The sequence below is a fragment of the Cervus canadensis genome, chromosome 10, assembly GCF_019320065.1.
Source record: "Cervus canadensis isolate Bull #8, Minnesota chromosome 10, ASM1932006v1, whole genome shotgun sequence".
In the NCBI taxonomy this organism is placed as follows: domain Eukaryota; kingdom Metazoa; phylum Chordata; class Mammalia; order Artiodactyla; family Cervidae; genus Cervus; species Cervus canadensis.
In genome coordinates, this window is record NC_057395.1 from 18,954,773 (window position 1) to 18,978,013 (window position 23,241).

A 23,241-nucleotide genomic window follows, 5' to 3' on the forward strand; every position below is an offset into this window, starting at 1 on the left:
TTCATTCTAGACAAAAATCTTACTCACCAAAGCTGATCTAAAAGAAGGGAAAATTTTTAACAGATCTCCAAATCAAAGAAAACTCTGAAATGGTTTTCAACTTCTTAAAGAAAGGTTCAAGTCTCATACAAGTTTGTGAGGAACTCTGTCAATTGTAATGTAAATGAAATACAAATGTCATGTAAAATCAAGTTAACATTAATAATTAGAAATAAGAATGAAATTACTAAGTTCCTTATTAAAAGCCTGACAAAGCTAACATAAACAAAAAACAGACCACTGACTTCTGCATATATATATATATATATATAAATGTCCTAGAAAGAATAGTAGCATTTTGAGCTGGAGAGGTCAATAACAATTAAATATTACTTCTCATAGCAGTAGTGGTAATCTAATGCTCATCAAGTGTTTGTTCTGCATCAGACATATTTTTAATATAATATTCAGATAGGAAGACAATATTAAAAAGAATATTGGAACAAATTGGAAAAAATACTTGACAGATAAAGAGAAAGGTTGATATTTTTAGTGTAAACAGAGACCTTATATATCAATATAGTGGAAAAATAATCAGTATAAGCACAAAAACGTAGGTATAAGGATGCTATGACAAACCTAGACAACTAGACACTGTGTTAAAAAATAGACACATCACTTTGCCGACAAAGGTCCTTATAGTCAAAGCTATGGTTTTTCCAGTAGTCTGTACAGATGTGAGAGCTGGACCATAAAGAAGGCTGAATGCCAAAGAATTGATGCTTTCGAAGAATCTTGCGAGTTCCTTGGATACCAAGGAGATCAAACCAGACAGTCCTAAAGGAAATCAACTCTAAACAGTCATTGGAAGAACTATTGCTGAAGCTGAAGGTTTGACACTTGGCCACCCGATGTGAGAGCTGACTCCCTGGAAAAGACCCTGGTGCTGGGAAAGACTGAGGGCAGAAGGAGAAAGCGGTGGCAGGCAGAGATGGTTAGATAACATTACTGACTCAATGCACATGAATTTGAACAAATTCCGGGAGATAATGGAGGACATAGGAGACTGGCATGCTGTAGCCTATGGGGGTTACAAAGAGCTGGACATGACTTAGCAACTGAACAACGACAACGAAGGATGTTAGTTCACAGTGATACGATGATTATATTCATTTGTGGAGAATTAATCAATTAATCTAGTAAATTAAATCTGTAAGCTGGAATACTAGGTGCCTTTAAAGTGGTATTGATAATATGGAAGAACACTTCCTGTCAAGGGAAATGTGATATGCTAAGGGGAAAACAGGTTTCAAACTGGAATATGTTGTGTATTATTAACTGTTGTCTGTGTGTGCATGTGTGCTCTATGTTCACAAGATACAGAGGATGTTACTTCTTAGTTGTGAAGATTCAGGAAAATTGTTTTCTATTTTTTATATTTGTCTCTATAATATTTCTAATATATAAATTATAATATTTCTAATCTAAAATATGTTTTATATTAGAGATAGACAGTTGGGAGGTTTATATAATGTTAATTTAAGCCTTAATTAATCTTTGTTTTTCACTTTAAGTGAATCTTCATAAGATTTTTTTTCATTTACTGAAAAAAATCTCCTAATGAAACTGATACATGTTCAGTAGCTAACAAATCCTTTACCCACAAAAGACAATACTTCAAGAATTTTGTGATGCATAAAACACATAAAATTTTGTGATGCAGGGAACACTCTGAGAGCATATCATAAAAGATAACATCTATATTAGAAGTCCTTAAAGAGACTAAACAACAAGGTCCTACTCTACAGCACAGTGAGTGAACTATGTTCAGCATGCTGTGATAAATCACTATGGAAAAGAACATTAAAAATTAAAACAAGTAGATTCCATAAGGAATAAAACTCTACTCATGGAATATATATAAGTGTTTATATAATTGTTTTACAGTATCAGAAGGGGGGGTCCTGTAGAACATTTTCTGAAATTTAAGTTTTAAAGCCTCATTTTTATCCTTTCTGCCTCTTTTCTAATCCTCATGCTAACAATGATAAGCAACAAAAAATTTTCCTTGTTCTGTTTATAGTTCAAAATATTGTTTGATTCATGAAGAAACTCTAGCAAGAAAATTTCCATGGCCAGCACTGAAATCAGTTTTATGAATACTCTATGTTCTACTGTATACTCAGAAAACTTTAGTAATCGTGCAGTTAAACTGTATCACGTGTCTAGAAAAAATATTAAAATTATGATATATCCCATATCAAATGATTATGGGTTAGAGAATTTTTTAATCTCTAGGTTTAATCTCTAGGTTTAATCTCTAGGTTTATTGGCATAGCTAATTTATTTAATCTCTAGGTTTAATCTCTAGGTTTATGGTCTAGATTGGCATAACTAAGCAGTTGCATTTCAAAGTGCTTTCATTTATATTGTATCTTTTAAAAACTGTGGTAAGTTTCACATAACAAAATTAACCATTCTTTAAGGTGAAGAATCCAGTGATATTTAGTACATGTGCAATGTTACACAACTGTTAACCTCTAATTAGCTCTAAAACATTTTCAGCACCCCAGAATAAAACCTAGTGTTCTGAGTAGTTGAAATTGGTCACTTTTACTTGTCCAACATAAATGGTCCTGAGGAAACCAAAATTGAAAGAGACATATGTACCCCAATGCTCATTGCAGCACTATTTACAATAGCTAGAACATGGAAGCAACCTAGATGTCCATCAACAGATGAATGGATAAAGAAGTTGTGGTACATATACACAATGGAATATTACTCAGCCATAAAAAGGAACACATCTGAGTCAGTTCTAATGAGGGGGATGCACCTAGAGCCTATTATACAGAGTGAAGTAAGTCAGAAAGAGAAACATAAGTATTGTATTCTAATGCATATATACGGAATCCAGAAAAATGATACTGAAGTATTTATTTACAGGGCAGCAATGGAGAAACAGACATAGAGAATAAATATACGGACATGGGGAGAGGGAGGAGAGGGTGAGATGTATGGAAAGAGTAACATGGAAACTTACATCACCATATGTAAAATATATAGCCAACAGGAATTTGCTATATGTCTCAGGAAATTCAAACAGGGGCTCTGTATCAACCTAAAGGGGTGGGATGGGGCAGGAGGTGGGAGGGAGGTTCAAAAGGGAGGGGATACATGTATACCTATGGCTGATTCATGCTGAGATTTGACAGAAAACAGCAAAATTCTGTAAAGCAATTATCCTTCAATAAATAATAAATTTAAAAAATACACACTGGATTTTGAAAACACTATTTAAAAGAATATAAAATACCCACTAATTAGTTAAAAAATAGTACATGCTGAAATGATATTTTGGATATGCTGGGTTAAATAAAATATTAAAATTTTTTAAAAAAGGTGAAAGTGAAAGCTGCTAATTCTAAATGATGGAATTCTTGGTTAGTATCCAGTTGAAACAAGTATCTATTAGTGCAAAAGTGGCTCTCAGACTTCTATGTACATCAGAATCACTTACAGGGTCTGTTAATGCACACTGCTGATCCCCATCACAGGGGTGCTGATTCAATAAAGGAAGACCTGAGATCTTGCATTTCTAAGAAGTTCCTAGACGACGCTGGTCTTTGGACCAAAATTTGATAACCACTGATCTATGAATTCAGAAACAGTTGAACTGACAAACTTTGACTCTTGTTTCAGTGTTTAAGACTCCCTCCTCTTCGTAGAGATAGCAAATGGCCCAATTGGAGCCAGTTGGTGATGCTAAAACCCACCATCAGGGATAGCTCAAAAAGCTATCTTGGGAGTTCCACTTCAGGGAAAGTGCAAATGTTAACTTGATTTTGGATTAGAGCCACTTTGAAAACCTTGAACATTGGGCTTAGTCATAGATTTGGAGGAATGTATACAAAAAAAAAGGGCATTTGATTCTTGAAATGTATTTTTAGCGACAAGTTCCTTTCGTAGTGAGTTAAGTCAATGAGCAAAATAATAAAAAATAAACAAAAGCATCTGGAATATTTCAGTTTTTCAAAATAAGTGAAAATCAAAGTTTCTTTCTTGCTAGAACTGCTGCTGCTGCTGCTAAGTCGCTTTAGTCGTGTCCGAGTCTGTGTGACCCCATAGACGGCAGCCCACCAGGCTCCTCCGTCCCTGGGATTCTCCAGGCAAGAACGCTGGAGTGGGTTCTTGCTAGAGCACTTATCCTGTTTCCCATAGATAATAAACCTTTCATTATGGTTTCAGAGTTCTTAATACAGTTCAAATGATCTTACAATACAAACAATGCAGTGCTTTAACAGTGAGTTTTATATATCTGGGGTGTTTGAAGTCAAGGTGTGCTGTGGACAAAAAACAAAACAAAAGCTATATGCTGGACCTCTAAAGGGGGATTTAACTGCTTTTGGAGCCCGGTTCTCCAATAGGCAAGCCTTTAGAAAAATTCTACTGCTTGGGAAGAGCAAGGAAAGATCTCAGCTGAGATACCAGCTCTAAAGTATGCCTTCAGTTCACTTTTAGAAGCCATAGAAAGTAAGCTCTTTTTTAAGAAGAAAGGCCTACATATTTGACACTACTGTAATTAATGTAGTGTAACTCACAGCACACAGGTTTTCTAAATCATCAAGAACAATAGATCAAGAGAACAATTAAGCATAATTTCTAAGCTTCTTTAAAGACTCTCTCTGCTTGCCCTTCCAGCAATGGAAGCTTTTCTGTTAATATTCTTTGACCTGAATGCGTTCCTCTATTAGAATTCTAAAAATTTTGATTTGGTTTCAGCTAGAATCCATGACCTCTGATTAATGGTTGTGTATTACACATTTTGTGGATAAAATACTTTTGGACAGGGATAGATAAGTCTATTCATGTTAATTCACCACTGACAGTGTTTAATTCAATTTTCAGGAGTGATGATATTCCTGGCATTTTAGTAAACCCATTTTAATTACTATCTCTGCTGCTGCTGCAAAGTCGCTTCAATCATGTCCGACTCTGCGACCCCATAGACGGCAGCCCACCAGGCTCCTCTGCCCATGGGATTTTCCAGGCAAGAGTACTGGAGTGGGTTGACATTGCCTTCTCTGATTAGTATCTCTAACCCTCTTTAAATGCCATTTTGTAGTTTGTATAGCTGCTTTAAATTAAGGCTGTTTAAGGTCTGTTTTAAGAAGCCTTCTTCTGGGATTTGCCAGTCAAACTTGCCTTTGTCTAATTAAAAAAAAAGCCTCAAAACTTGGTGTCAAACACTGTCCTTTATATAGAACATCCATATGGATGTTAGAAAACTGTGCTTTGTCTTTTATGATCAGTTTTCAAACCAGTTTCACCAGACAAATTGAATTCTTATCTTAGAAAAGGTGATGCCCCACTTGAAAATGTGTTTACAATTAAAAAAAAATTTTTTAATGTGGACCATTTTTTAAATCTTCATTGAATTTGTTACAATACTGCTTCTATTTTTTCTGTTTATTTGTTTTGGCTGTGATGTATATGGGATCTTAGTTCCTTGGCCAGGGAATGGACACACACACCTTGCATTAGAAGGGAACTTCTTAACCACTGGACTGGCAGGGAAGTCCCTGAAATGTGTTTTTAAAAATGTGAAATTAGATGAACTTGGGATCTCCTTAAAGTTGAACTCATACAGTCATAGGAGATTAAATAGTAGTAGCAATGGTGGTAGAGCTGGAAAAAGGGAAGGAGGGTGAGAGACATAAATAGAACCATGAAAGTAGCAAGTTTTTCAGAACAAACTTTGTCTCAAAGTAAGGGGAGATCACACCAGTTAACATAAGGAGGTTTAGATGACTTGTCATTTCAAACTTGGCTCTCCATCAACATCTAAAAGCTTTCCAACAAATACGGATGCCTCCACTTTACTCTGATACAAAGGAAACTAGCTCCGAGTCATCTGATTTAGAAATGACCCCCTGGGTGAGTTTGGTTTTGCCCCATAGTTGTTCAGTTGCTCAGTCATGTCTGACACTTTGTGACCCCATGGAATGTAGCACACCAGGCTTCCCTGTCCTTCACCATCTCCTGGAGCTTGCTCAAACTCATGTCCATTGAGTTGGTGATGCCATCCAACCATCTCGACCTCTGTCATCCCCTTCTCCTCCTGCCTTCCTTCTTTCCCAGCATCAGGGTCTTTTCCAATGAGTCAGTTCTTTGCATCAGGCCAAAGTATTGGAGTTTCAGCTGCAGCATCAGTCCTTCCAATGAACACCCAGGAATGATCTCCTTCAGGATGGACTGGTTGGATCTCCTTGCTGTCCAAGGTACTCTCAAGAGTCTTCTCCAATACCACAGTTTAAAAGCATCAATTCTTTGGTACTTAGCCTTCGTTATGGTCCAACTCTCACATCCATATGTGACTACTGGATAAACCATAGCTTTGACTAGAAGGAAATTTGCCCAAAAGGACAAGCAAACTTGGTTTCAATCTTTTTTTTTTTTTTAAATTATTTTGGTGGAGGTTGAAGTGGTTATGTGAAATCTTACAATTTCAAAAGTGACTTAAAAAGTCACCTGATTCAACGTTTCTGTTTTACAGTCATGGACTGGAACATTCAGAAATGTTTAATAATTAGTCCATGGCCACCTAGCTCAGGAAAACTAGAACCCAGGACCTCTGACTTCATGTGCAACTGTTTCTTGGGTTTTAATTATGTTACAAACACAAACGCCAGTATAAGCAATTCTGTATTAATACTCCACTAATTTGAAAAATTTACAACCTTAGGTAAGAGTGTTATTAACTGGGACACAATGGTGACAAATGTCATTGTTGTTCAGTTGCCCAGTTGTGTCCAACTCTTTCCAACCCCATGGACTGCAGCACGCCATGGGGACACAATGGTGAAAATGTACAACTATGTTATTTCTTCCCCATGCAAGCTTGCAGGATGAATGCAAGTACTCTCAAAAATAGAAAAATTAGAAAATAGAAAAACAAAAGACTCCTGAGGTCTTCAATAAGGGGTGTCTCTGCTATCATGTTTATTTTGCTACCTCATGTTTTGTTTTTTCTAACTCCTTGGAATGCCATGGAGTTCTCCCTTGGATGGGCTGGAATATATGTATTTTCTCAGTCACACAGGATCTTAGTTCCCCGACCAGCAATCAAATCTGTACCCCCTATATTGGAAGTGTGGAGTCTTAACCATTGGACCTCCAGGGAAGTCCCTGGAATACATTCTTGTTGGAATTCCCCCTTACTTGAACCATAATGATATTATTATATAAGAAAGAATAGAATTGAACTACCACACTCCCTCTTGAGAGAGTCCCTGGGCAGGGTACACAGTAAGAACGGTGCTGTGCATGATCAGATAATTGTTTTAGTTTCTACCAATTAATAATAGCCCAACTCATTTAGTATAAGCCCTAGGAGAATTCTCTATTGGTAATGCTCAGAGCTAAGTGGATCCTTCATCATTCCCCTTTTGGAGTTCCCAACAGTTTTTATATTTGATAGCTTTGACATTAGTCTCCTAAAATAGCAAAGAAAGCAGATCACTTTTTGTTCTTAAAATTTTGGCACAGTTTTACAAACTATATAATGCTTCTGCTAAGTAAAAATACTTTCATCTACTAAAAGATATTTTTAGGGCTGCAAATTTAATAAAAATATCATCATTATATAACTTCTGAAAGCTATTCTCTACACTTTCATGAACTCCCAAACTAAAACATACCATGTGATGCTGAAGACATATGTCTCAAAGATTCCACAGTGTGTTTATATAAGGGTCTCAGTTTTTATAGCTCAGACTTTTGAGTTAATATCATGGTTCTGGATTTCTGGACTCACAAATTAAATTTGTGAGTGCTGTTTGCTTAAAAAGTATAGAGGGAAACTTAAATTGCTCTTAATCTAATTTTCATCAAAACAAATATTGCTACAAATGTGAAAAGGAGACCTGTTGAACCTGCAAATTTTATATTACAAGTTTTTCCTATTTTGAGAGTGGTCACTAGGGTCTATGGCACATTGGGATTTGTCATGGTGAGTATTAGTCTATACAAGGCCATTAGGGAGTAGGGGAATTAGCAAGCCTGACCTAGCCACTGGCCCAGCATCTGCTTTTAAAGGCAAATTTCCTTTTCTACTCTGTATCATGTTGATAAGAAATCTTCCATCATCACATTTAGTTGTTTTACATGTTTTCTTTGTGAAAAATGTGCCTAGAATAAAAGCCAAAGACTGAGATTGGTGAAATGATCCAGAAAGTTGACTCTTCAGACATATCTGTGATATCAAGGACATGTCAACTCTGCAAGTCATACTGCTTCTCCAAAAGTCAGACAGTGGAAACAGCATCATAAAATGTCTTTGACCCAGTTTAATTGATGTGATTAATCAATGAGGGATGTTTATTCACTAGGTCTGCATGCATTCAGGGGGTGTTAATTGAATCTGGGGGTGCTGAGCTGGGTGCTAGAGTGGATTGAAATACAATATTGAATAAGACATGGTTCTTTCTCTCAAGGAGTTTTTACAATTTGGCAGGAAATATAAAATGTGAAAACCATGAAGGGGTATTAACAAACTGTCAAATTTGTATAGAGAGGAAGCAATAAATTTCATTCGAGAGGAACTGGAAATAAGAGGTACCGTCCAAATTTGAATTTAAAGAATGGAGAATATTGAACACATGGAGCTGTCAAGGAGAAGGAGCTGGTAAGGAGCAGGGTTTGCCTCAAGTTTGGGAAACAATAGAATACTTAAAAAAAATAGCATGAGGACTCAGAGGATAAGGACTTAGCTTGGCATTCTCAGGTCAGCTCAGCTCACTTGCTCACTTGTGTCTGACTCTTTGAGACCCATAGACTGTAGCATGCCAGGCCTCCCTGTCCATCACCAACTCCCGGAGTCTACACAAACTCATGTCCATTGAGCTGGTGATGCCATCCAGTCATCTCATCCTCTGTCGTCCCCTTCTCCTCCTGCCCCCAATCCCTCCAGCATCAGGGTCTTTTCCAATGAGTCGGTTCTTCCCATCAGGTGGCCAAAGTATTAGAGTTTCAGCATCCATCCTTCCAATGAATATTCAGGATTGATTTCCTTTAGGAGTGACTGGTTGGATATCTTTGTAGTCCAAGGGACTATCAGAAGTCTTTTCCAACACGAAGTTCAAATGCATCAATTCTTCGGCACTCAGCTTTCTTAATAGTCCAATTCTCACATCCATACATGACCACTGGAAAAATCATAGCTTTGACCAGATGGACCTTTGTTGGTAGAGTAATGTCTCTGCTTTTTAATAGGCTCTCTAGGTTGGTCATAGTTTTTCTTCCAAGGAGGAAGCGTCTTTTAATTTCACCACTGCAGTCACCATCTGCAGTGATTTTGGAGCCCAAGAAAATAAAGTCTGTCACTGTTTCCACTGTTTCGCAGTCTATTTGCCGTGAAGTGATGGTGCTCTCGCGGCACACTGGGAAACTGAGCAGCCAGGACCAGGGAAGTGATTAAGACACACGGCCCACCTGGGACAGTGAGCTCACCAAGCACCTGGTTACCTGAGCTGCTCAGAGCTGGAAAGGCACAAAATGCACACTCAACCCACAGAGACTGAGCCAGAAGTGTCTGAGTGCCTCCTGTGGAGGTACGGGTCAGCAGTGGCCTGCCACAGGGGCTCTGGATGCAACAGATCTGCACGGGTATGGCCTAAGCCCTTTTGGAGGAGGTTGCTATTAACCCCACTATAGAGCCACCAGAACTTACACAGGACTGGGGAAATAGACTCTTGGAGGGCACAAACATAGCCTTGTACACACCAGGACCCAGGAGAAAGGCGCAGTGACCACACCAGAGACTGACCCAGACTTGCCCATGAGTGTCCAGGAGTCTCTGGCAGAGGTGTGGGTCAGCAGTGGCCTGCTCCAGGGTCAGGGGTACTGAGTGCAGCAGTGTGTGCATGGGACCTTTTGAAGGAGGTCACCCTTATCTTCATTATCTCTGCCATAGTTTGGCCTCAGGTCAAGCAACAGGGAGGGAACAGCCCCACCCATCAATAGAAAATTAGATTAAAGATTTACTGAACACGGCCCCGCCCATCAGAAGGACACCCAGTTTCCCCCTCAGTCAGTCTCTCCCATCAGGAAGCTTCCAGAAGATCCATCAGAAGGCAGACAGAATGAAAAACACAATCAAAGGAAACTAACCAAATCTGATCACATGGACCACAGCCTTGTCTAACTCAATGAAACTATGAGCCATGCTGTGTGGGGCCACCCAAGATGGACGGGTCATGGTGGAGAGTTCTAACAAACCGTGGTCCACTGGAGAAGGGAATGGCAAACCACTTCAGTATTCTTGCCTTGAGAACCCCAGGAACAGTATGAAAAGGCAAAAACTTGGCATTCTAGGTTGTGACAATTCATCCAAGACTTGAGGGAAAGGAAAAGAATTGAAGTCAAGAAAGGTAAAAACTTGGTAATTGTAAAAAGATGTATGATATGATTAAAGGTGTGGAGACATGAACCAACATGGTATATCAGAAATCAGACACTGTTGGGTTGTAACGGGGTAAAATGTGTATACAGCACCATGCAAAGAGAAGAGGTTGTAGTTTTTTCCCACTCCATCTCATCCTGAACAATTCTGCAGGAGGCTGGTCTAGGGATGAGTCAAACAGTGACATCTCCTGAGGTGTGTATACTTAAGTTAGTAAACTTCAGGAGTGGCAATGTAGTCCACCCCTAATGGCCCTTGCTCATATGATGGCATGGTGGCACTGGCTTGAGGTGTGACTTGCCTCTTACCAGGGGTAAGAGATCCTGAAAGGATCTAGATTTGGGTCCTAGAATTTGCAGATATGCATCCAGAATGCAGTGCTAAGAGTCTGGGATGTGTTTTGCTCCAGAAAGTGGGCAAAATCTCCAAGGATCACATTGAGACTGTGACTATCACATGGGTAAGGGTGCCCAGTGGGGATGATGAGAGGGTGAGCTCTTCCAAGTAGCAAAAGTCTAATGAGTTTTGAGATAATGGTGGATGAAAGAGATGTTTGAAATAGGCAATGAAAGGTTACTATGACTTACTAGTCATAGTATTAAGGGAAACAATTATTCCACAGATAAATGACAATCTAGGAAAATCTACAGTGTAAGCCAGGGTGGTTACTTTTGGTGGGAAGATATTTGAGGGAGCTTTCTGAAGTACTAGAAATATTCTATCTCTATATAAGTGATGATTGTGTGTGTGTATGTGTCTATAAATTTATCAAGACAAGCACCTAAGATTTAGTCACTATACTCAATGTAAGTTATACCCTAATAAAATATAAAATTTAAGAAGGTGAAGTCACTCAGTCATGTCCAGCTCTTTGTGACCCCATGGACTGTCACCTACCAGGTCCTGAATCCTACTACTGATACGATTTATGTATTTCCATATTTATAGAATTCCTATTTGGAATGGAGCAAGGCATCCTACCAGTTACTATTCCTTCATATCTTGGTTATCATCAAATTTTGCCACTTGTTTATAATCCTTCTTATATGATCTATCCATGTTTTAAAAATATGTGCTATTTTTTAAAAAGTTATTCAAAATGATTCTTATTAATAAACTAATCCCAGAAGTGTTCTTCCCGCAGTCAATTTACAAATGCAGATGGAAACTAATATTATTTTTCACTGCTAAAGTGCTTCATTTCATTTCTCTAAGGTCTTTGTATTTTGCCCCGGAAACACTCATTTAAATGCAGGTGTGAGGATGCATAAGCTTCTTAGCAGTGACTCAGAGTGCTGACGGACCCCTTTTTATGATTTTTCCAGACAGAGAGGAATGGTTCAGCATGTTAAGTAGCTACAGATGGTATAATTCAGCCCTTAATGGCTGCTCCACGTGATTGCCTACTGCCACTAAATTGCTCTACCTTAAATGTCATGCGAATACACTGGAGTTTCATTTCTCCTTCTCTCAATTTAGATAAAGGAGGATCCAAAGTTCAAAATGCAAAATTGAAAGCTCCCCTAAAAAACATTTTGAGGTTACTACTAGGTATGTACAAAGGAAGGAGGGAGAATTACAAATGAGATTCCAGAAAGTTCAAGAATCAAAGGGATGCTTTTTGCTCAAATGAAGGATGAAGATCAAAAGTTCTCTCGACAATTCATTAGTTAGTACATGAGATATACCAAGGATCATATGTTCATTCAATGGAGGTTCTTCTGGACTGGGTATGGTAAGTCATGTTCCGTAAAAGCAGAGCCTAAAATGGGGAGTCTCTTATGCTGTTTTTTAGATTCTTTTCCCTTATAGGTTTTTACAAAATATTGATTAGAGTTCCCTGTGCTATCCTGTAGGTCCTTGTTGGTTATCTGTTTTATATGTAAGAGTTACATGTTAACCCCAGACTCCTAATTTGTTCCCTGCCTCTTTCCCCTTTGGTATTTGTTTTCTATCATGTGACTCTATTTCTGTTTTGTAAATGAGTTCATTCATATCCTTTTTTAAAGATTTTATATATAAGTGATATCATATGATATTTGTCTTTCTCAGTCTGGCTTACTTCACTGAGTATGAAAATCTCCAGGTCAAGATGGTAGCTCTTAAGCCAGTGATTTTTTAAAAGAGATTCTTGGGAAAAAACACATAAGGAAATAAGAGAAGCAAGATGGGGAAGGGGAAGCAGGTGGGCAAGGATGTGATTTCACCTGTGACTAGTCTCAGCATGATCCCAGAGGGAGTCCTGGCACACACAGGGCACCGCGGTGTTGTCCCAGCTTATGGCAGGAGGGCTGACCCTGGATGCTACTCCTATGAGTCAGTCTGGCTACAGGCCACCCCTGGGTGCAGGACATTACCATCCATGCATTTCCAGGCAAGACAGCTCCCATCAGCTGAGGACAGTTCTCAGGTGAAGGGGGTGGCTAAGAGTTGCTGGCAGCCAGGACACACAGCATCTGGAGGATAGATGCACTGTCTTAAGAAAGGGATGGTGTAGAGCACCAGCTGCACCTCCACTGACTGAGCCCATGATGCAATGTCTGCCACACTTTTTCAACTCAGCTTAGGGCAGTAGTGTACTCGTAAACATTTAAAACCCAGTTTTGGGGTGGACCCGATTTATAGTACTATTTGCCAATTTCTAGCATAGGAATTCTACCAGCATAGCCAATTCTGACCTATCAACCTGACCCCCTAAATATGGAGCTGGGAAGAAATGAGCAGAATTAGCTCTTGTGAGCTGATGTGAGTTGGTACCAGCATGACTCTGGCTTATAGCATTCACATTTTATTTCTTATCTTGCCAAATCAAGATTCACAGTCTTTGGAACTGAATGGTAGCTGAGATACAGAAGTTTGGAAGAGCCTAGATCTCTCTAATCCAGATTTCTGAATTCAGAGGAGAACAACTCGCTAGCCATGTTTTTGCAGGTGGTATAGCAAAGCAGAACTAAGGGTGACCAGCCATCCTTGTTTACCTGGGCTATCTCAGTTTTGGCACAGAAATTTTCTCTTGCATCCCAGGGAAACTCCTCAATCCTGGACAGACAACCTTGGTTGGTGGGCCACTCTAGCATTCTCCACAAAGTGCTATATGTTTTAATATCGTTCTGATTGCCCACAGTAATTGTCTATATTATGCATTGCAACATTTAGCTCTATTCTGATGAAAAGTTCATCTCATAGTCATTTGAACTCAAGATATCCAAATTTGAGCCAGTTATCTCTATCCCCAAACTTATTCCTTATAATCACTTCTGAATGATCCAAGCAAGATTTTGAGAGTCATTCTAGGTTCATCTCCCATCTTCACCTTCCATATCCAAATGGTCACCAAATCACTTCTGTTAACACTCATCAGCCAGAGCTAATTACAAGGCTTCAATTTAACTGCAAGGAAAACTGGGAAATGTAGGAAAGCATGTGGGACATGTAATTAGCACAGTGGTCTCAACTGCATGAGTGTGTACTAAGGACTAGGCCCTTCATTAGGTGCTGGGGAACAGATGTGATAAAGACAGATAGAATCCCTACCCTAAGTGAGTACAGGATCCTATATAGTAGAGCCCCCAAAACCTTTAAAAAATGAGGATTTTTCATATTATTTTTCTGATTAAAACTCATAAATTGTCCCTTACTCTTGGTGGGGTAAATTCCTTAGTTCAGCATTTAAGACCCTCCTTGATCATGAACTTCCTGCCTAGCCTAATTTCTCACCACTTTTCCATATGTATCCCAGGTTCTGGCCACACAGTAAGTGTTTTCAACTCATTATGACTTGCTGATTTCTACTTCTGTGCCTTTGAACATACAGTTCCCACTGCCTGAGATGTTACCCACACCCAAGCGTCAAATTCATCTTTGAAGGTCTATCTTGAAGATCTATCTGAAGCTGTTTGTGACTCATTTCAACAGAGTTGACTTCTAACTGTAGCTCAATCATTTGTTTTCCTGTAATTTGTGCTCAGTAAATTGTGAGCCGCCCCTTGAGAATCTAAGTGCCATTTGATTAAAATCCCACAGCATTTATCATAGTGTCTGGCACATAGAAGGTACTAAATAAATCATCATTAAAGTGTATTTAGCTGACACTGCCTTCTACTTATCTGAGATAGCTTCCCCTGAAAACATTTTTGTCCATTCAGAGAATGTGTCATATATTTTTCACACACATTTAGAAGAATGCTAAGATGGTCCTGCATTAATGCTGAACACTGGAAAAAGAAACCCCAGAAAAAAGACAGGATAGCCAGAAGTCAAATGGGACTGAGAAATCCTTTAAAAATGTTTCGAGAATTCTGTGGTCACTGTATCACCAGCAGGGCCAGTTTGCATGGTTTTATGAAATAAAGTTGAGACTTACTGCACTCGCTCAGAACAGTAATATATTATTGCTTTAGGAATATAATTTTCAAATGGGGGTTGTATTAACCATGCCTTTTTATTTTCTACTTTTTCTGATGTTTGACACCTCCTCAGGCCTTGATGACATTGAAGGGAGTGCCCCTTCCAGGGCTAACTTCCCAGCCTAACTTCCTGGTCCCTTCCAGGCCTAGAAGAGTAAACAGTTCATGCTGAAGGTTCATATACAAACCAACCAATTCAGAGTCACACCCCCCAGCCCACCCCACTGCCTCTGTTGGGCCCTTCTACCCCCTGCCCTGATCACCCAGGGTTAAAGCTTACACCCCAGATCCCACTGAAATTATTCAAACCAACCAGTCCTTGGCCTGCTGACCCCACTTTGCCCATTCCTTCCAGCAGAAGCCACAGTAACGGTTCTTGTCTACATTTTCCCTTTTCTGCCTTCTCCTCCTGACTGACCCTGCTGCTTCTCCATAAGGCCCACCGTGCCAGGGTGTATGCCCTCCTTTTGGGCACTATGAGTAGCAAACTCTTTCCAGTGGCAGTTGTCTTCTGATCTGTTGGTCTCACCATAACTAATAATAGTAAAACCTACATTGTAAAACAGGGCTGGGATCATCTTCCATGGGCCAGAATGTAGGAAGGAGTTGCAGGTATGTAGGGCATGTAGGGTTCTAGTCCCCCATCAAGAAGATACAGGTGTGATACAAGAAGTAGATTATTATCCTCCACTGTGGACTCAGTAGCAGGGAGATGAAGAGGAACATGACTGAGAGACGACACGTTTGGCCCTGGCCCCCCTCCTGAGGGTCTTCTGACCCACCTCCTTGCTCTCTCACACCTCGTTCCAGCCTTTAGGAGCATTCCCTTGGGCCTGTTGGCTCCCGCCTCGTCCTGTCATAACAGGCTTCAGGAGGATCCAAAGACACTAGGGACCCTAAGCCCCAGACCCCAGTTGTCTTCTGTCACCTTTGGAGGCAAAGCATAAGGGACTCCTGCCTTTTTGTGCCACAAAAGGGGGCACAAAGATACGCTTGCTCTCCAGCTCCCCTCTTTGGGGGACTCACTGGGTCACTACTTAGGAGGAGGTCTCTGGGCCTTGCTGACCTTTCTGTCTTTCCTCTCGACCCCCGCAGCCAGCTTGTGGTTCTTTCTCCCGCTCTCCTGAGAGTGTAAAATTAGGATGATTTCTGCTGCTGTCTGTCGAGAATCTGTCCTTCTGGGGAAGAGCCTTGCTTCCTCCTCTGGAATGAGAGCCTGAAGCGTGACACAGGCTTGCTCTCGGATATGCATGCTGTCCTCCTGACTGTGCCCTTTGCCCAGCAGAAAAAAAAAAAAATTAAAAAAAAAAAAAAGAAGAAGTAGATTATCTGCAAAATGGCTGTCATGATTCTGCTCTCTGTAACAATGACCTTGCAAGGTTCCCTTCCCTCATGCCATACTCTCCTGCCCCAACGACTAACTTTGGGTTTGGCCAATGGGACAACACTGAACGTGGTGCTAAAAGAGGTTTTAAAAGTTTCTGCCTATTAGTCATACCCTTCCTTGGTCCTGGAACACTTCTGCTACGACCTGAACAAACTCAAGTTGGCCCACTGGAAGATAAAAGATTTCTTGGAAAGCGGTCTCAGCTATCCTAGCCTAGACATGTGAGTGAGGTCATTGTTGACTGGCAAGATGCTACCTCAGATTAGATCTGCCTAGTCAACCTGTAGAATAGTGCGAAATAATAGGCATTGATTGTCCCATTCTATTCCATGCAGCTGAGGAGAATGCCTTTCAGAGCATTACTAAAGTCTACTGTCATACTAGCAATTGGAAAAACTTCATATAATTCTAGAGAATTCAAGAGGCAGGCCAGGTTTATTTCTCTGTAGTTGCTCAATTCTTGTTATGGAAAAAAAAAATGAAAAGATCATAGTTTGAACATTCTCAGAACTTAAAGAAAATCTATTGCATTTTTTACTTTAGTTTGATGCCATATCCTTAAAACAGAATCATAGGCATATTTCAAGAATCTCTGTTCCTTTCCCAGGTGCTCTTATACTTATAATGAACAAGTGACAATTAATTATATATTTGCATATTGAGAAATCAAATTGCATCAGGTAGGAATTATCATATTAATGCCATGGAACAGACTGCCCCAACAAATAACAGCTTAAAACAATAGGCAGCTCTTAGGCTCTCACTTCTGTGGGTGGGCTGTGTGGTTCTGCTAGCCCTGACCTGGCATGCTCACGTGCCTGCAGGTAGAAGTGCTGTCAGCTGCCTGAGGCTGGTCTTGGCTGAGACAGCTGTGGGCACCAGCTCTGCTCCATGTGTTTCCTCTTCGAGCAGGTCAGCCTGGGCAAGTTCTTCTCATGGCATCCAAGGGCAACTCTAAGAGCAAGCCTGACTGCACTGTGAATTCATGTCTGTGAATTTCACATTAGCCAGCATTTCACTTGCCACTGTGAATCACAATGGTTGAGCTTGAAGTCAGAGCAGAAGGCAATTATAAAGTTACATGTCTAAGGGCATGGCTGTAGGGGGAGGGAGGGCATGACAATGAAGAGCTGGGGCCAGGAAAGCAATCAATCTCCCAACAAAGCAAACAGCAGCATGAATATCTAAAGGAAAATAGGTGCTCTGAAAACAAACTAGATATATATTCTACCATCTGTCATGAATGCTTGGGAATGCAGACATATGTTTATCAAATTATTTCTACTGAACTAATATTTATTCCTATCAAGATGTTATGACTGCTCCATCTTATTATTGATTTACTCACTTGTGATTATATATGAGAGGCTTAAAGAGAGCTTGAATTATTGCTTAAAGAACAGTTTGAATCAAGAGCTTCATTGCATGAAATTGTGATTTATTTCTCAGGAATCCAGGTTACAGTTGAGTTCTTTTTTTGATGACCCTGACTGATAATGGACATAGAAGAAAAGTGTAGTGTTAAAAACCTAGAGAAAACTGAAGAGTAAGAAAGGACTATTTTACCTAAGAATTTAATCTCATTTCTACACTCTGGATAGTCCTTTAAACAATACTGGGTGAAACAAATTTGCATAGAGCTTTGTAATATATTTACTCCTCTTACAAATAACTTAGATATGTTCTGTATCATAACTTCTAATCAAGGTCCTTTTGACCAGTCAACACATCCTTTGTGTTCCATTGCTTATTTAGGAGAAGTTATTTCTTGTTAATTAACTTTTATGGGTCAATATCTTTGTTCCCTTCACTCCCTGTGCTTCAACAGACTGAAGACTGTTCAGTTCTGATCATGTATAACCTTCACTGAAATATTGCTCTAATCATCCTGGGGAGAAAAAGGTATTATATAGAAGTGACTGTCTCAAGTCCATCCAAAGAGAGTTGGTTCATTCAGCAAAAATATTAATGGCAGATACAATACATACCCAGCACTGGGCTGGCCTAGGAAAACACAGCACACACATGCACAACGTTGGCCTTGTCCTTGCCCTGACTAAGCTGCTCATCAGTGAAGACAAAGAAATGAGTACACCAAAGCAAACTACAAAGGCTTATGAAGGTCAAGATTATAGTTCTTAGTCAGTTTCATTAGAATAAAGAGATGAAAGAGATCTCTATGGCCTAAAGGACCAGGCTTATTATTTGCTGAAGCAAACTTTTAAGAAGTGATCACAAAGGCAGGGGCCCCACAGCCCATACTGCATGGACCCAGTTGTAATGAGAATCTGGTATATATAAAAGCGCAAGTGGTTTTCGCAGGGCAGTTAAATACAGTTAACAGTGATGAGCTCCTTGGCATTTTAACTTTGAAAACAAAATCAAACAGGACGACACAGGGAAAAAGCCAAAAGTAATTAATAACCTATAAGTTTAGAGAAGAGAATTAGTATGGCTTTCTGTATATGCATTTACTTTTAGTCTTTTAAATTTATTTTTCAAGTTTTTTTTTTTTTAATACCAGCTCTCATCAGACTCTTTAGATACTAAACACTATATCATAAGATAATTTTAATTAATTTTTTCTTTTGCTAGAAGGTCATCATAAAATATGTGGAACTATCTTATGACTGAATGTGTTGCCTTCAAGACTGAAAAATATTTATCTGTGATACATTTACAGATAATACATGATTTGATTGCTGGTATTTCCTTAACAGAATTTATTTTACCATTCATTGTTTATCCCCATCTCCTCTGTTAGGGTTCTCTACTTTCTTCCCATGACTTGGTTTTATAGAATTAAGATCAATTCCGCAATATTATTTACTTCCTATAGTGACCTCTGTTTGGTCCTCACCTCAACTAGAGCTATCATTCACCATCACACATAGCTTTTAAAATCTCAGAAATTTAGGAGATGTATAGAATATTATGTAGTTATATTATGTAGATGACTACCACTTAAAAAATTAAAACAAGAAATGGAAGGAAACATGATCCCACATTCAATTTTAGTTTGGCTAGATAAAGTGAAAAATGAATGAATGCCTAAAAATATTACTATGAAAAATGAGTAATGAATTCTTTCTGAGCCTTATAGATCCATGTTATACAAATATTTCTAAAATGAGTTTCCATTATTTAAGTGTATGTATATACATGTATATACATATATGTGTCTATGTGTATACCTTTATACTTATGAAAGTAAATATACATGTACTTACATGAAAAACTGGAAAATCATAAATTTAAATTACTGTCTGGAAATACCATTTGAAAGTATGTCAGTGTTGTTTCCAAACCTTTTGCTAAAACTGAGAAAAGACATTCTTAATCTCTGTTTTAAAATTAAGAAAGGAGAAAAGGAAAGATATACCCATTTGAATGCAGAGTTCCAAATACTAGCAAGGAGAGATAAGAAAGCCTTCCTCAGTGATCAATGCAAAGAAATAGAGGAAAACAATAGAATGGGAGAGACTAGAGATCTCTTCAAGAAAATTAGAGATACCAAGGGAACATTTCATGCAAAGATGGGCTCAATAAAGGACAGAAATGGTATGGACCTAACAGAAGCAGAAGATATTAAGAAGAGGTTGGCAAGAATATACAAAAGAACTGTACAAAAAAGATCTTCATGACCCAGATAATCATGAAGGTGTGATCACTCAGACTCACCTAGAGCTGGACATCCTGGAATGTGAAGTCAGGTGGGCCTTAGGAAGCATCACTACGAACAAAGCTAGTGGAGGTGATGGAATTCCAGTTGAGCTATTTCAAACCCTAAAATATGATGCTGTGAAAATGTTGCATTCAATATGTCAGCAAATTTGGAAAACTCAGCAGTGGCCACAGGACTGGAAAAGGTCAGTTCTCATTCCAATCCCAAAGAAAAGTAATGCCAAAGGATGCTCAAACTACCACACAATTGCACTGATCTCACACGCTAGCAAAGTAATGCTCAAAATTCTCCAAGCCAGGCTTCAGCAATACGTGAACCGTGAACTTCCAGATGTTCACGCTGGTTTTAGAAAAGGCAGAGGAACCAGAGATCAAATTGTCAACATCCATTGGATCACTGAAAAAGCAAGAGAGTTCCAGAAAAGCATCTACTTCTGCTTTATTGACTATGCCAAAGCCTTTGACTGTGTGGATCACAATAAACTGTGGAAAATTCTGAAAGAGATGGGAATACCAGACCACCTCACCTGCCTCTTGAGAAACCTGTATGCAGGTCAGGAAGCAACAGTTAGAACTGGACACGGAACAACAGACTGGTTCCAAATAGGAAAAGGAGCACATCAAGGCTGTATATTGTCACCTTGATTATTTAACTTATATGCAGTGTACATCATGAGAAATGCTGCGCTGGATGAAACACAAGCTGGAATCAAGATTGCCGGGAGAAATATCAATAACCTCAGATATGCAGATAACACCACCTTTGTGGCAGAAAGTGAAGAAAAACTAAAGAGCCTCTTGACGAAAGTGAAAGAGGAGAGTGAAAAAGGTGGCTTAAAACTCAATATTCAGAAAACTAAGATCATGGCATCTGGTCCCATCACTTCATTGGCAAATAGATGGGGAAACAGTGGCAGACTTTATTTTTCTGGGCTCCAAAATCACTGCAGATGGTGACTGCAGCCATGAAATTAAAAGACACTTGCTCCTTGGAAGAAAAATTATGACCACCCTAGACAGCATATTAAAAAGCAGAGACATTACTTTGCCAACAAAGGTCCTTCTAATCAAGGCTATGGTTTTTCCAGTAGTCATGTATGTATGTAAGAGTTGGACGGTGAAGAAAGCTGAGCGCCGAAGAATTGATGCTTTTGATTTGTGGTGTTGGAGAAGACTCTTGAGAGTCCCTTGGACTGCAAGGAGATCCAACCAGTCCATCCTAAAGGAAATGAATCCTGAATATTCATTGGAAGGACTGATGTTGAAGCTGAAACTCCAATACTTTGGCTACCTGATATGAAGAGCTAGCTCATTGGAAAAGACCCTGATGCTGGGAAAGTTTGAGGGCAGGAGGAGAAGGGGATGACAGAGGATGAGATGGCTGGATGGCATCACCGACACAATGGACATGGGTTTGGGTGGACTCCAGGAGTTGGTGATGGACAGGGAGGCCTGGCGTGCTGCACTTCATGGAGTTGCAGAGTCGGACACAACTGAGCGATTGAACTGAACCGAGTCAGAGAGAGTTCTTTTATTCTCCTTGGTGTTTTATTTATTGCTTTATACTCTGCTCATCTCAGACTGGAAGAATTGCATCAATAATGAAGGTAGGCTCATAGGAATGCCTTTAACAGTCTGGCACAGTCTTTGAACTCCTAAATAGCATTTTTAAAAATTAAGACATGAAATCAGGTTAAGTGCTTCAGGAGGACAAGCTAAGCTACTTGCCTTTCATGAAAATTAAGATAGAAATCCCCACCAACAACCAGGTGCTTTTCAAATATTACAATTGTGAAGTCATTTATAAAATTAAAGAAATTATATTTCCTAAACAATTTTTTTAACAAAAACATCCTGCCCTTGAATATATGTGAGCATGTGTGATTTTAACTGGGATGATATTTGTATTGTATTGTCTAAATTAGTCCAGTTTGTTAATGATCTAGTTGATATGCATATTTTTAAAGTATGGGTGTCCCCCATGAAGCAGGAAGATTTGGTCCCCACTCAATTTGATCAGTCAGTTTCAAATGGTGTTTGATGTACATCTCTAAACTTGTTACTGGTGTAAAATAAAGAGATAAAACAAATAGCACGGACCATTTCTGAAGGTGGGTTGAATATCAACTCTTATACAATGTTGGGGGAAAGACAAATCAAACCAAGATGATTACGGGTCAGAATTCCACCTGTATCCAGCCTTACTTTGTAATTTCAAAATTTCAAACTGAAATCCTCACTTTCAGATGAATATGAGCCCCTCTGTGAGCACTAAGGTGAGTTGAGAAACAACCAAGAGTTTCCCCACTTATGGTGAATCAGTTCCATCCACCAAAGTGATGACCAAAACACAAATCCAGGAGAATTTATTTCCAGATAAAGTGCTAAGATGGGGTCACCACTTGGTCCAGGTCTAGTTCAAAGGACAAAAGGAATGTTAGCCCCACTTCTTATAATTTTTCTTTGCCCAATTTATGTCAGAGTCAAGAATAAAACCACGGCAGTCACAGGAACTCTATCTATACCCAGATACATTCTGTGGGCACAATAGTCAGCTTCTACGGTCAGAGGAGAACTGAGAACTGCCCGGGGGTCCTGGTGCTGTCTACTCAGTTCTCTGTGTCTGCTTCTGACTCTGGCTGGGACTAAACATAAGTTAAGCAGTTCCCACGTTGAATGCTTCACTTGAAAGTCCAAAACAGCTAATTTCTTCCTCTCTAAATATTTGAAGACACACAATTCAGTGATTTTCATAAGACTCATACAGTAAAAATCATGATGTCTGGTTTCTCCGTCATTCTCTGAATCTTGGAGCAAGTCACTGTGTCGCTCTGGCCTTCTGTTTGTAGTGCACAGGCCTGGTTGCCTTGTGGCATGAGGGATCGCGGTTCCGTGACCAAGGATTGAACCTGCGGCCCCTACACTGGCAGGTGGATTCTCAGCCACTGCACCGCCAAGGAAGTCTGTCAGTGGCTGATTTCCAGTGGGGCCGTGGGAGGCCTCATCTAGACTATTAGCAACAAGCACTGGAGGAACTCTGTTTTAACTTCCACGTGTCTCCTTCCACCAAACCTCTGCTGGCATCCTGATCATTCCCCCGTTACCATTTTATTGTGTTTCTAGACTTGACCTCAACTGCCAGCCTTTCTATCTTTTTGGCTGGAGTGATTTTTCTGTGTCCAGAGACTGCTTAGTTTCTAGCAGCCTGGAAGTGCCACAGAATTAATACCCCCTAGAAAGGCCCTCAACCAGTGACTGAAGGAAGCTGGTGGATAAATACTCTAGCTCCCTCGCATCTCAGGTGGGAAACCTGAGCTTTGTGC

The 23,241-nt window shown here is 39.6% G+C and overlaps 1 protein-coding gene and 1 non-coding gene across 3 annotated transcripts in view; one reads left to right on the forward strand and one right to left on the reverse strand.

Annotated features, from left to right (window-relative positions):
• Positions 1-23,241, reverse strand: part of PLCB1 (phospholipase C beta 1) — an 879,212-nt gene that overhangs the window by 330,849 nt on the left and 525,122 nt on the right. The window lies entirely within an intron of this gene.
• On the forward strand, positions 15,501-15,583 carry LOC122449040. Its single transcript, XR_006271858.1, has one exon. It is a non-coding gene; the product is annotated as a small nucleolar RNA SNORD62 (small nucleolar RNA).